Source organism: Oryx dammah, unplaced genomic scaffold, assembly GCF_014754425.2.
Source record: "Oryx dammah isolate SB20612 unplaced genomic scaffold, SCBI_Odam_1.1 HiC_scaffold_27, whole genome shotgun sequence".
NCBI lineage: Eukaryota > Metazoa > Chordata > Mammalia > Artiodactyla > Bovidae > Oryx > Oryx dammah.
The window spans coordinates 7628293-7643295 of NW_024070211.1; the positions used below are offsets into that span (position 1 = coordinate 7628293).

At 49.0% G+C, this 15003-nt stretch overlaps 1 protein-coding gene across 2 annotated transcripts in view; it reads left to right on the forward strand.

The window, feature by feature from the left end:
• The first annotated feature begins 4711 nt into the window (after positions 1-4711).
• The window catches only part of LOC120855091 (non-compact myelin associated protein), a 54618-nt gene continuing 44326 nt past the window's right edge, over positions 4712-15003 (forward strand). For both annotated transcript variants that reach the window (XR_005719141.1, XM_040229698.1), the window contains exon 1: positions 4712-4761. The gene's annotated coding sequence lies outside the window, so the exon portion shown is untranslated. The remainder of the gene's footprint in view (positions 4762-15003) is intronic.

The following is a 15003-nucleotide window of genomic DNA, read 5'->3' on the forward strand; positions in this document are numbered from 1 at the left end:
CCCTGGATGTGTGTGTAGGGAGAGGGACACCAAAATTTTCAACCACTCCCTGGTGGTCCAGTGGCTAAAATTCCATGCTCGCCATGCAGGGTCCCCGGGTCTGATCCCTGGTCAGGGAACTAGATTCCACATGTTGCAACTAAGAGTTTTGCATGCTGTAACTAAAGATCTCGCGTGGTGCAACGAAGATCGAAGATCCTGCATGCCACAACTAAGACTCAGTGCAGCCAAATAAATAAATACATAAGATAAATATTTTTAAAAAAATTCTAATCACTTAGCTGGTCCAGCAACTAGCTCTCATCCTCAGGCTACTTGGAGGCCTTCCTAAAACCACCTGATCAACATAAACTCAGATGTGGTTGAAAGGGGTTTGTCGTGAATCACAGATGACACTCATTTCACTGTGAAGTTATTTTAGGAATTGAGGATAAAAACCAAGTATTACAATGAAAGATGCCACTATTACTCTAAGCACTCAAGAATCACAAGGTTTGGGGAGCTGTGAGCCAAAAACCATGGACGAATACTAAAATATATATTTCTTATTCTAAATCACAATTTCACATACACGTCTCCACAGCTGGAAAGACTGGAGTCTTCTATACATCTAGTGCATCTATTATTGGAGAAGGTGACGGCACCCCACTCGAGTACTCTTGCCTGGAAAATCCCACGGACGGAGGAGCGTGATGGGCTTCCGTCTGTGGGGTCACACAGAGTCAGACACGACTGAGCGACTTCACTTTCACTTTCAAGACCTTAGAAGATCTGACCTCTGTCGGCTTCTGATCTCATCCTGTCCACTCTGCCCTCCGCCCCCACTCCAGTCAACCACACTGACCTTGTAGGCTTTCCCTGCCTCCAGAACGCTGCTCAGCCGCAGCTCCTCCTATATCTACCTGCTTGTCCTTTCTATCTCAGCTCAGCTGTCTTCTTCCGACAGACACCCTTCCCTCTGTTTCTGAAGGAGTTCCTGCTCTCCCACCAATAATAATCAAAAACAGCATGTTGTGTCCTTCAGGGAACTTTTCAGAGACTGTCCTTCTCTTGTGTTACCATCTTTTGTGCTTGCATGTCAGCTGTCTCCACAGCCCCCTCTGGAAGGTGAGGTCTACAGGATGGGGCAGGGCCCCCACTGATTCTGCCCCACCTTGCGGAGTACATGGCCTGTAGTGAACAGGAGGACTTAATAAATAAACTGAGAGAAGAAGTTTAGCTAGAGCCTTTTTATGCCTCTGCCTCACTGAGCTTGGCTTGTGTGTCTGACCCTGGTCAACTCCTTATGAGGGAGGCTGGTGAGAGGAAGAGTTGTTACCAGACTGAATTTGAGTCTGCTCACGTGACACCAGCAGAGCCAATCTACGGACAATGGATTGTGCTGAGGAAGAGTACAGCGTTTATTGCAGGGCATCAAGCAAGGAGAACGGGCAGCTAGTATTCAAAAGACCTGAATTCCCCTGGCCTTTAGGCAAGAGTTTTAGAAGTATTATAGCATCAGGGATAGGTCACAGTGCACATGATCAGCTTATGGACATTCTTCTGACTGGCTGGTGAAGAGGTAACAGGGAGATGGTGTTTGAATCTCAAGCATCCACCTTCCAGTTCCAACCAGTCTGGAGTCTGTGTCCGTCTGGTCAGCATGTAGTCCCCAGTCACTCCAGGGAGTGGGGGTGGCTTAGTTTCTGCAGGACAGTGCAAGGGTATATGTCAGATTACTATCTACTTGCCTTCAAGAGGAACTAGGAGTCCTTTGACTCTATTTTCTAGTCGCTGACTGCTTGAGTCTGCTGTTTGGAACTGGAGGAAGCCAAACAAGAAGTCAAGGACACAGAGGATCTTGTACCAAGCAAGGCTTTGCAGGGTCCTGCTGGGTTTCAGAGTTTCATCCCCAGATCCCTCATGGCAGGTGTGTGCAAAGCCATTCTGACATGGCAGGTGTCCTATGACCTGGTTGGCTTCGGTTAATGGAGAAGCAGAGGGTGGGGCAGAGCCATGGATGACAGAAGGCTGAAGATCACTGAACCTCTCAGAGGGGACTGTGCCAGAGATGCTGAGGTACCCTTCTGTCAGAATGCCCACCTCCCCAGCCCCTACCACTTAGCATAAAGATTCTTCCATTTATCTAGCATTTTATAAGCATTATCTCATTTTTAATTCTCACCACAACAATACTAGGGTAAGTATATCACCTTCATTCAACGGAAAGAAACTGAGTCTGAGAGGTTTAAAAAAACAAACAAACAAACTGTTCCTGCCTTGCAACTAGCAAGCAATGCAATCAGGATTGTAACTTGAGACCATCTGACTCTAGAGCTCTTGACCCCCTGCACAACCCAGCAAGAGCTTCTGGAAGCATCTTGAGATGGTCTCATAGATCTCAGTTCTCAAGAACAGAGTGATTTCTCAGTGAACTCTCCCTGCCTTCTGCCTTCCTTCACAGCCCCTGCGGTGAAGACAGTCTGCCTCTCCCATCCCAGAGAAGCTCTCTGAAGCCAAAGACTGTGTCTCAAGTATTCAGTGAAAAAGTAGAATCACAGGCTGCTCTGACTCCCCATGTGCTGGGGCTACTCTTACCTTCTGAGATGGACAGTATCCTGTCTATGGAAGTGTCTCTTTCTCAATAAACCTGCTTTCACTTAAAAAAAAAAAAAAAAAGAATGATAGAATTACACTTCTTTTTTAATTGAAGTATAGTTGATGTATCAATATAAGTTACAGGTGTACAATATAGTGATTCACAGAATTTCACATTTTAATCACCAGAGTTTCCTGTGAAAACACAGTGGTTCTCTCTTAGTTCTCAGTCAACTTGGGAGGAAGTTATCAAGGCTTTGACAGCATCTCATAGGCACCAGTGGCAAAGCAATAAGCCCCAAACCACTTTCCAGAAATAACTTGAAAACACAGTGGGGAAACCTGACTGTACCCCTGGCTCTGTCATTTCCCTGCTGTGTGACTCTGGGCAACTCACCTCTGCTGCCTGGGCCTCAGCTTCCTGTTTGTAAACAGGGAATCCCCTAAGATCTCTTCTCCTTTTCTATAAATATTGATTGAGGGGCCATTGTGTGTCCATAAACCAGCCTGATGTAGGAGACTGCCAGATTCTACAGGGCAGAGCTTTTGACACTCGCCAGCTGGCAAACCTCCCAGTAACATTCTGTGATTGGCCAGACCCCAACCTCCCCCAAACCCTTCAGTCAGATTAGCATAATCCCAATTTATTTATTTATTTGGCCTCACCATGCAGCTTGGAGATCTTAGTTCCCAGACCAGGAATGGAACACATGCTCCTTGCAGTGGAAGCATGGAGTCCTAACCACTGGATCGCCAGGGAATTCCCCACACAATCCAACTTTAAAGACAGCTATACAGGAGAAGGCAATGGCAACCCACTCCAGTCCTCTTGCCTGGAAAATCCCATGGACAGGGGAGCCTGGTGGGTTGCAGACCATGAGGTCACTAAGAGTCAGACATGACTAAGTGCCTTCACTTTCACGCATTGGAGAAGGAAATGGCAACCCCCTCCAGTGTTCTTGCCTGGAGAATCCCAGGGACGGGGGAGCCTGGTGGGCTGCCGTCTATGGGGTCACACAAAGTCAGAAACGACTGAAGCGACTTAGCAGCAGCAGCAGCAGCAGCATACAGGTACAGCCACTACAGAGAATAGTATGGAGGTTCCTTAAAAAACTAAAAACGGAACTACCATATGATCCAGCAATTGCACTTGTAGGCATAAACTCAGAGAAATCATACTTGAGACGGTACCTGCACGCTAGAGTTCACTGTAGCACCATTTACAATAGCCAGGACATGGAAGCAACCTAAATGTCCATAACAGATGAATGGGTAAAGACACGGCTCATATATTGCTCAGCCATTAAAAAAAGAAAAGAACAAAATTAATGCCATTTGCAGCAACGTGGATGGACCTAGAGATTGTCTTACTGAGTGAAGTCAGACTCAGAAAGACAAATACATGATTCAGCTTAATGTGTGATCTAAAAAAAAAAAAAAGGATACAAATGAACTTATTTACAAACCACAGGTAGAGTCACAGGTGTAGAGAACAAACCAGGGGATGGGGGAGTGGGGAGGGATAAACTGGGAGACTGGAATTGCTGTATATAAAATAGATGCCACTAGTATAGATAAAGTAGATACTAGTGAGAATCTATTGTATAGAATAGGGAAGTCTACTCAGTACTCCGTAATGGCCTATATTCCAAAAGAATCTAAATAAAGGGCGGATATATCTATTTGTGTAATTGATCCACTTGGCTATATAAGTGAAACTAACACAACTTCGTAAATCAACTATAAGCCAAAAAGAAAAAAAATTTAAGGCTACAAATATTATTTAAAAAAAAAAAAAAAGACACCTAACAAACTCCCTGCAGTTCACATCTAGCTAGCCTGGCATATTTGTAAAGCTCCTTCCTTTCGGCCCTGGCTGAAGTGGCCTTGGTGGACCGAGGGGCTGGGGTGGGCGAACTGGAACCCCAAGAAGGACCTGGGCCGGAAGAAGCGTGAGGACACGGCCGGGAAGCGCCGCCCAGCCAGTGCCCCGAGCCTGGCGCCCCTGGGGCGGCCCCCAAGGCAGGGACCGAGGGGGCAACGGGGCCCCTCCCGGGATCACCTGCGCGCGATGGGGCGGGGCCGGGGGCGGGATCCCGGGGCAGCCGGAGTCGGGGAGACTTCGGCGGCGCTGGCGGGAGGCGGAGCGGGGCGGCGGCCGGTGCGCGGGGCTCCCCCGAACAGGTAGGAGGAGCGGGCAGCGGGGGACCCCGAGTCTCCGGGGGGCACGGGCGGCCCGGCTCGGCGCGGCGGGTCACAATCCACCTGCCGGCCTCGATCCTCGGAGGGGAGCCAGGAAAGGGAATGTGAGGGGTCCCCAAGTCCCACCCACCCCCTCCCCCTTCGTTGGAGGAGGTGCCTGGGGTCTGCGCCCGGAGGGCGGTGGGCTGTGGTCCGAGTGGAGAGGGAGGTCGGTTGTCTTCTTCGGGCTTTGGAAATGGGGATGGGGCAGGCGTTGCAAGCTCGACCCTCGCGGAGAAGCCTGCATTTGGGGCGTGTTATTCCGAGCATCCGGCAGGCAAGTCGTTTCCTTGTCCCACCTCCCTCACTAAGCGTTTGGCAGAGGGACCGAGACTCCCCGGAAGAAAAGAGACCCGGCCAGCCAGGAGGTAGAAGAGATTTTAAACCACTCAGGACCTCTGTTGGCTTTATCTGTGAAATGGGCGTCTGGAAGGGTCGGCCCTGTGCGGAAGCCCCTCTTGGAGGAGGATCTGCAATGAAAACCCACAGCTAGGAGGAAGAACCCAGGGTTCTAGTTCAGATCAGCCAACTCCGCAGCTCCGGAGAAAGGAGGCGGGGACACGTTCTGTGGTCTGGGTACCTGTCAGCAGGAGGACATGGGTGTGTCATATACTAGGCGGGCTTCGAGGGATCTAGGAATCTCTCTAGTCTGGGAGGAGGGTCGGGAAGGTTCCTTGGAAGAAGTGGGATTGAGTGGTGCTAGTGGTGAAGAATCCGCCTGCCAGTGCAGGAGCTGGGAGACAGGTTCAGTCGCTGCATGGGGAAGAAGACTGCCTGGGAAATGCCATAGACGGAGGAGCCTGGCAGGCTACAGTCCATGGGGTCACAAAGAGTCAGACACGACTGAGTGAACAGCCGTGAAGAAAGAAAGCATAGTGCTAAGAGCTGCTGCTTTGCAATCAGTCAGCCTGGGCGTTGGAATCCCTGCTTTGCGCCTTAAGTGTTAGTCGCTCAGTCGTGCCGGATTCTTTGCGACCCCATGGACTGCAGCCCACCAGGCTCCTCTGTCCATGAGATTTTCCAGGCAAGGATACTGGAGTGGGTTGCCATTTCCTTCTCCAGGGGATCTTCCCAACCCAGGGATTGAACCCGGGCCTCCTGCACTGCAGGCAAATTCTTTACCGACTGAGCTACAAGGGAGTCTTGGGCAGGACTTTGCATTTCTCTGCGGTTTGCTTTATTCCCTAAACAAGGCAATTTCTTTGACAGATTGTCAGATAGTCCATATAAAGTGCTTAGGACAAGGTCTGTATATTATAGGCACTCAGTAAAAATGAGCTGTTAATTTCCACCAGACTCTAGCTTCTTGGGGTCAGGGGCCATGTCTCGTTGGTTCACCATTATATGGTGCCCCATGGACAGAGGAGCCTGGTGGGCTCCAGTCCCTGGGGTCACAAAAGAGCCAGACCCAACTTAGAGACTAAACAACAACGAAAACAGTAGGTCTCACCGCACGTTTGTTGAATGAATGAACGATGAGTGAGTAGGTAGTACCACAGTTGGCGTGTGGCAAGTAGTCAGTAAATAGTGAATTTAGAGATAGCCAGACCCTAACAGATGGGTATGGATAGGAGATGGTGGTCTAGGTGGATACAGCAGTGTAACAGACTAAGATAAGCCCAAAGCAACAGATTTGGGGCACCCCTTCTTGAGGGGGGCAAGGGAGTAACATGATAAGCTCAGCCAGAGCGCAGAGTAGGGGAAGGCACACAGAATGCTGGAATCCTGACCTGGCGGCCACATGGAGGTAGATGGAGCAGCTGGAACTCTAGGTAGGTCAGATGCCTTTCTCACGTCCTCTAAGTGTCCATCCCCAAGTTGCAGGGGTCAGGGGTGCCAAGAGACAGCCAAGGACGGCGGGTGCCTGATGAGAACGGAAGAGGAAACGGGAAAGGGGCTCCCATAGCCCCTTCATGGCAGCGGCACCTTCCTCACCTAGTCCTGCTGTGTCCTGGCTGCTGGTGAGGTGGCTGAAGGGGGCAGTGTGGGGCCAGGTGGGCTGACCCCCGCCCCCGGGTGTGCCTGCTGAGCCAGGCTCGTGGGGAGCTGGGCCAGGGGAGTGTGCTGGGTCTCTGGGGAAATCTGCTCTAGTGGAATCAAAGCTTATCCCCACAGCCGGTTCCCACGTCCTTCGTCTCCTCCTGTGGACCGTGGCCACTGCCGTCTCAGGCTGGGAGGGAGCTGTGTCCTCGAGGTGGAACCACTCTTAGCCAAGTGAGGAGCCTACAGCCTGTCTGACGTCCTGGCAGACAGCCTGTTGAGGGTTCCATCTCCCTGCGGTGACTAGGAAAGCAGAGATCTGAAGTGGAGGTGAGAGATTTGGGCAAACAGATCAGGAGAACGTGGGAGGCACTGTATCTCTCTGAAGAGCCAAGTTCAAAGCGTTTCCTCAGCGCTTTCCATAATTGCTCGTAATCATTCGATATCTGTGTTTCCCACCGACTTGTAAACTCAGGGAATAAGCCTGCCTCCTTTCTCACCATATCCCCACCTACAACAGTGCCCTGCACATAGCAGGCATTCAGTGAAAGTCTGTGGAATGCATGAACCCAGGCTGAGGACTGGGGCTCTTGGCTTTGAGAGGAGAGCTTTGATTTTCCAGGGAGAGCGTCTCTTTACAGAAGTGATGTAGACCCCCCAAGTTCTCCCCTCCTACCCACCCCCTCACCGCCACCCTCGTCTCCCACCCAATCCCCACCCCCTAGCTTGAAAGGCGTGTCCCCCATCACATGTTCTGAGCCTCTGCCTTCTCTCCTGCCACCATCAGGGTCTTTTCTCAGGGAGGAATCCCCTGCTGGTAGAATTTACACCTAAGGGACAGGCCTGGACACTGTGCTGCTCCTCCCAGCCTGATAGTCAGCCCCCTAGAGACCCCCTAGGCTCTGAGAGGAGGAAAGCAACATCCAGTCTGATCCCTATCCTGCAGGATCACAGGGTGTAGGAGCCTCAGTTCGGTTCAGTTCAGTAGCTCAGTTGTGTACGACTCTTTGTGACCCCATGGACTGAAGCACAAAAGGCCTCCCTGTCGATCACCAACTCCTGGAGTTTACGCAAACTCATGTCCATTGAGTCAGTGATGCCATCCAACCATCTCATCCTCTGTCACCCCCTTCCCTCCCACCTTCCGTCTTTCCAAGCATCAGGGCCTTTTCAAATGAGTCAGTTCTTCACATCAGGTGGCCAAAGTATTGGAGTTTTCAGCCTCAGCATCAGTCCTTCTGATGAATATTCAGGACTGATTTCCTTTAGGTTGGACTGGTTGGATCCCCTTGCAGTCCAAGGAACTCTCAAGAGTCTTCTCCAACATCACAGTTCAAAAGCATCAATTCTTTGGCACTCAACTTTCTTTATAGTCCAACTCTCACATCCATACATGACTCCTGGAAAAACCATAGCTTTGACTAGACGGACCTTTGTTGGCAAAGTAATGTCTCGGCTTTTTAATATGCTGTCTAGGTTGGTCATAATTTTTCTTCCAAGGAGTAAGCGTCTTTTAATTTCATGGCTGCCGTCACCATCTGCAGTGATTTTGGAGCCCAAAAAGATAAAGTCTGTCACTGTTTCCACTGTTTCCCCATCTATTTGTGATGAAGTGATGGGACCAGATGCCGTAATCTTAAGTTTTCTGAATGCTGAGATTTAGGCCAACTTTTTCACTCTCCTCTTTCACTTTCATCAAGAGGTTCTTTAGTTCTTCTTTGCTTTCTGCCATAAGGGTGGTGTTATCTGCATATCTGAGGTTATTGATATTTCTCCCGGCAAACTTGATTCCAGCTTGTGCTTCATCCAGCCTGGCATTTCACATGATGTACTCTGCATATAAGTTAAATAAGCAGGGTGACAGTATATAGCCTTGACATAGTCCTTTTCCTATGTGGAACCAGTCTGTTGTTCCATGTCCAGTTCTAACTGTTGCTTCTTGACCTGCATACAGATTTCTCAAGAGGCAGGTCAGGTGGTCTGTTATTCCCATCTCTTTCAGAATTTTCCACAGTTTGTTGTGATCCTCACAGTCAAAGGCTTTGGCATAGTCAATAAAGCAAAAGTAGATGCTACAGGAACCCTTAAAGGTAATAGAGGGCTCCTTCAGATGAGGAAACTGGAGTGCAGAAAAGATGAGATACACCCAGTGAAGAACTGTTAGGGGAGACCTCAAGTCTCCTTATCCAAGTGCTTTGTCACTACAGTGATCTGGGAGATTCTCTGGGAATATGAATACTACAACACTTCCCTTTACTTTCCAGTCTTCCAATAAAATAGAATGGAAAGTTAAAAAAGGAAAGGTAAAGTGGATTTTTAAGTTGCCCAGTAAACGCTTTTAATTAAAAAGAAGAAAAAAAAACCCTCATATATATTGAAAATAAAGACCCCAAATTATATATGTTCAATTTACTTTTTAAAAGATATGTTTGGTATTGAAGAAAAATAATCCAAAGCAGGAGCCTCTCTAACCTGGGCCAGGTATTGCTGGCCAAGCAGTGCCTGTGTTGGGGTGTACCCTGCAGGCTACCATACCAGGGCCTCTGCAGGCAGCCCAGAATCAGTGGTGGGTTTGTTTCTCCTGGACCACCTCCAAGCACAGAGCGCACTGCCCTATCGATTTCTGCATCTCCATCCATCCGGCCTCCTGATGCAGTCGTTGGCGTCTGGGTTTCTGATATCCCACTCTTTGCTTTGGGATCTGGCAGGGTGGATCCTGCTTTGTCTTCTTTCAAAGGAGTTCCTCATCAGGACGATAGGTCCTCTGTGGGCAGGAGGAGGCAGGAAGGGAGAAAGGGGACCAAGCCAAGGCCAGAGCCTGCCAGTCAGCAAGTCTCCGTGGATTCCTCAGCAGGGCTGGGTGTCAGTACAGTTGAGGGGTAGGACCAGAGCGTGGCAGCTGGGCTGGAACCTCTCCTGTGGTTTGAAGCTCCCGGGGTTGGTGGCTGCAGTTTGGCCTAAGGAAGGGAAAGGGGGTGTGGTGATCTCTAAAGACAGGAGAGGCCTGTTCTTCAGCCAGCTTCCAGGCCTGTGGTGAGGGGCCTCCTGCCTGGGTCGGACACTCCTGAGCAGTTGGGGCCCTCAGCAGGGCTGCCAGATCCTATGGCACCCCGTGGGCTCGAGGAGGTGGAGGGGGCGGTGTTGGAAGCTCCTGGCATGTCAGGGGTCCATGCAGACCCTGGATGGCCAGGGCAGCCTCAGCCAGCAGGGAGGATGGGGTGCAGAGCTGGGAGGGAGGCCTCGGTTTTCGAGCTGTGGGATTTTGTTCAAGCCACATCGCCTCCCTGAGGTTCGGTTTCCCAATTTATTAAAGGGGATGCTATCCAAGGCCCTTACTTATAAAGATGAGTTTCCCTTCCCCTTCAGAGAAGCTTGTGTCTTGGTACCTATTGAGTCAGCTGTTCGGGCCAACGAGCATCAGGGTGGTTCAGTTCTTCCACGGTCCACGCATCATTCATTCGTTCACTCAGTCACTCACTCATTCGTCAAGACTAACACCTGCCTCTGGCTTGTGCTGAAAGTTCAGAGAGACCTCTTTTTCCTGCTCTATGTCTGGTTTCTTGCAGAGCCCCCAGCCCATGGGGCCGGGCCTTCTGCAGCTTCCACCTGTTCCTCCACCGGGGATCATCTCTTTCAGTCTGCTGTGCAATAAAAAGCAATAGTGTGGGACTTCCCTGGCGGTCCAGTGGTTAAGTCACTGTGCTTCCAATGTAGGGAGGCGTGGGTTTGATCCCTGGTTGGGGAACTAAGTTCCCACATGTCCCGTGGCACAGCCAAAAAAAATTAACCCTACGAGGACTTCCCTGGTGGTTCACAAGTGGTTAAGACTCCACTCTCCCAATGCAGGGGGCATGGGTTTGATCCCTGGTTGGGGAACTAAGATCCCACATGCTGCACTGCGTGGCTGAAAAATAAATAAAAATAAATGAATAAAAAATTAAAAATGCAATTGTGTAACTTGCTCCCCGAGCTGCCGTCCCTGATCCCCTAACGCTCCTTCAGATATTCCTAAGGTTTTAGCCTTCAGGTCTCAGAGAGAAATAAATGGTCAATGGTTAATGCCTGCTTGCTGTGGGTTTGCTGGGGCCCGCACAGCACTAAATGCCCCACGTGCCCCAGGCCCTTTCCTACCCTCGGCAGCCCAGGAAGTGAGTAGTTTCCCGTTGCTCCCTGCTGAGGTTCACACAGGGCTGGCGGTCACAGGGCTAACCCAGGACGCCATTTTGCCTTCATGCGCCCCTTCCTCCATAACAAATATTCAGTTATCTTAATAACTGTATTGGTACATTAAAACATTTTCTTCATCCTAAAAGTTCCTGTTTTCTTCTGATTTTGAAAGAAATAAGAAACATTTTTTGTGAGCCCCCAAAAGTCTTGTGAGCCCTGGGCACTTGGTCTCCTGGGTCCTGGAGAGACACAGGCCCTGAGGCTAGACAGAAGCTAGGCTGAGATTCCAGGAAGTCCTAACCTCCTCCCTGTAGTGCCCTTCAGCAATTAAGAAAAAAAAAACAGGCAAGAAACTGCAGAAAAGGGACTAGTTATCCAAACTCCTAATGCCTGTGGTGGTATTAGTAGTCCTTTCTGGAAAATGTCACTTGGTTTATTTCCTCACCTCCCCCTCAGCTCCTAACCCCTTTCTCACTATTTCTTGACCAAAAGTTTTCCAAGAGCCAAGTCCACTCTGTCCTCTCTTATGGAAACTATAGGAGCCCTGCATTGATCTTCTCTCCAGTCTCAGACCTTAACAGTAACTGGTTTGCCCAGAGGACAAAAGAGGATTTATTTAGTGTACAGAAGCAGCTCCATGTTCCTACCTAATCCCCAGAAATGATGTCATTGATCACAGCAATAATAACAACAGCAATTTATATTTCTGAGAGCGCTGAGTGTGCTGGGCATTTGCTAATCATTTGTAATCACTTGGCATGAACTGTCTCCTGAAAACCTAACCCTATGGGAGAGTGGGGGGAAAAATGAGAGAAGAAAAGGTGGCAGAATGTGAATCTAGAATCAAGGTTGACAAATTCAGTTATCTTTAAGCATGAGGTATGTCGATTAAAGAAAAGCAAGATGATATTTTTATCATCTCCATTTTGCAGATGAAGAAACTGGGGCTTAGAAAGACTAAGTGAGATGCTCGAAAGGCAGGACGAGGATGGGGGCCTTAGTAGGGAACTAGGCTGAGTCTGTTAGTCTGTTGTCAGAGCGTGAACCCCGTGAGGGCAGGGACCATATCCCACGGTCTCCCCCATTATCTGGCACAGTACCGTGGTACACACGCTTCCAGTGTGGAATGAGTGACTGGCCTCTGCACTGTCCTCTAAAGACACTTACCCGCTTTGGGTCCCTGCTGCTTGTCTTGGGACAGTTCACTGCCTCCTGTCCCTGTAGTGCAGAAGTTGGCAGCTACAGCCCTGGGGGGAGTCTGTTGTTATTTTAGTCGCTAAGACATGTCCGACTATTTTGTCACCCCATGGACTTCAACCCACCAGGCTCCCCTGTCCGTGGGGTTTCCCAGGCAAGAATGCTGGAGTGGGTTGCTATTTCCTTCTCCAGGGGATCTTCTTGACCCAGGGATCAAATCTGAGGCTCCTGCGCTGGCAGGCAAGTTCTTTACCACTCTAGTCACTATGGAAGCCCTTGGAGCAGCTCCAAGCCCTGCTGAGATGAGGAATCAGTCAAATCAGACCAAGGCTCAGGCATTCACTTGCCCATCGATGCCCTTCCAACCCCACCCCCCACCCAGTCTGTAGAATCCCACCGAAGGAGTTGACCTCCTGCCAAGGCTGCTGCTCCCTGGAACTCAGAGATGAAGCCTGGCAGACACACAGGCAGTGTGCCAACCAGAAGAGAGTGGCTGAGGGAGTCTGTGTCTCTCTGCCCCTGGGCTCATTTTTTCTTTTCCAAGTGCCTCTGGCTCTTCCACAGGGCACATTACCAGGCTGAGAGCAAGTACCCCCAGGGGAACTTGAATTCACTCACCAAAATAATTAGATGCCTAAGAAGTACAACAACGGTTATAAAAGACAGTCAAGCAAGCAGCATATGTCATCTGAAGCAGAATGATCGAAGTAGATGGACCAAGATTTTGAAGTAAAGCATGATAATTTTATTAATATTTAAAAAGATAAGGGAAGACCTCTGTAGAATAGTACAAGGACAAGAAGTCATAGGAGACAACGAAAGCACAAGATCAGCCATGAAACTTGCCGTTGTTGTTGGTTAGTTGCTAAGTGGTGTCCCACTCTTTTGCTACCCCTTGGACTGCAGCGCCCCAGGGTCCTCTGTCAATGAGATTTTCTAGGCGAGAAGACTGGAGTGGGTTGCCATTTCCTCCTCCAGGGGATTTTCCTGACCCAGGGATCAAACTGTGATGCCTGCTTAGCAGGCGGATTCTTTACCCCTGCGCCACCAGGGAAGCCCGTGGAAGATACACTATTTAAAATAAAGGACACACCTGGCAGAAGTCCTTGCCTCCCCTCTACTTAGCCTCAGGTCAGAAGCGCCACAGAGGAAGGCGCTCTGTTCTCACGTTCTGTAAACAGAACAGAGCTCTGCAATCCAGCTGGACCCTGTGCCCCAGCGACGAAAGAGACATTGCCGTCTTTCAGCCTGTTCCTTTCTCCACTTCTTTATTCAGAAATGCTTCACATTGCCTCATTATATGTTTTGGACCAATAAGGCTGTCAAATCAGCTCTGAATCAGGCTCTGGCACAAAAGAAAATAAATTTGTAGTGAAAAATAAAAAATAAAGGACACAATAGATGGTTAAAATATCAGGTTGGATACAATTAAATTAACATTTCCCAGGTGGTGCTAGTGGTAAAGAGCCTGCCTGCCAATGCAGGAGACTTATATAAGAGACGTACGTGGGTTAGATCCCTGGGTCAGGAAGGTCCCCTGGAGGAGGGCATGGCAACCCACGTCAGTATTCCTCATAGACAGAGAATCCTGGCCAGGCTATGGTCCACAGGGTCACAAAGAGCTGGACACAACTGAACTGACTTAGCACGCATACATGCAGTAAAGAGGAAAATCAGATTGAGAACTGTCCCAGAAGGAAGCAGGAAAAAATAAAGAGATAACAAATGAAAAAGAAAATCAAAGAGTGACGGAGAGTAGAAGTAGGTGTCCTGAAAGGAGAGGAGATGAAAAATGGAGAATAAGGAAGAACTGAAGAAATAAGAGAGATTAAATGTTCCAGGATTAAAGGAAAATGAATTAAATCAGACTGAAAGGACTCATGGAGTCGCCAACAGCAGAAAAATCCACACAAAATATCGTGATAAAATCGAAAATCTGAAATACAAAGAGGAAGGGCAGAAAGAAATAGCCTCCCTTACAAAGCACCAAGATTTATACTGATGTTATACAACTCAGTAACAACACTTGATCAAGGAAGTCAAGGAATAATGTTACTATAAGAATTGAAAGAAGACAACCCTTTCAATCCAGAATTTTAAAGGCAGCCAAATCATCATTCAAACATGAGGTCATACTAAAAATATTCTTAGACAAATAAAGCCTTAGAAGGTAGAATACACAAAGACCCACATTGAAAATACTCTGAAGGAACTACTTGAATAATAAAAGAAACAAACCCAGGAGCTGCTGCAGGAGCTGTCAGAAGTCAAGGTGTTTAAGTCTGGGGTCAATGCAAGAAACAAAAATAGAACTCAGCATTTTTGGTAGGAAGGGATTTTATGCACTCAATTCTTTTAAAATATTGGAAAGGCTGCTGCTAAGTCACTTCAGTCGTGTCCAACTCTGTGCAACCCCATAGACAGCAGCCCACCAGGCTCCCCGTCCCTGGGATTCTTCAGGCAAGAACACTGGAGTGGGTTGCCATTTCCTTCTCCAATGCAGGAAAGTGAAAAGTGAAAGTGAAGTCGCTCAGTTGTGTCCAACTCTTAGCGACCCCATGGACTGCAGCCTTCCAGGCTCCTCCATCCATGGGATTTTCCAGGCAAGAGTACTGGAGTGGGGTGCCACTGCCTTTTCCTTTTGGAAAGGCTGGAGGCTTCCAAACCACTGCAGACTGGAGAGCTCTGGCACCTGCCATAGTCAGGAAGGTGAAGGAATCACAAAGCTTCGTGGAACTACTGACTTGAAGGATACATGACCACGTTCATGTGATCCAGGGATCCAGATGCTGGTCTGCTGGTAACTACCTGGATGCTGAATCTCAGAGTCTGGCTACAACA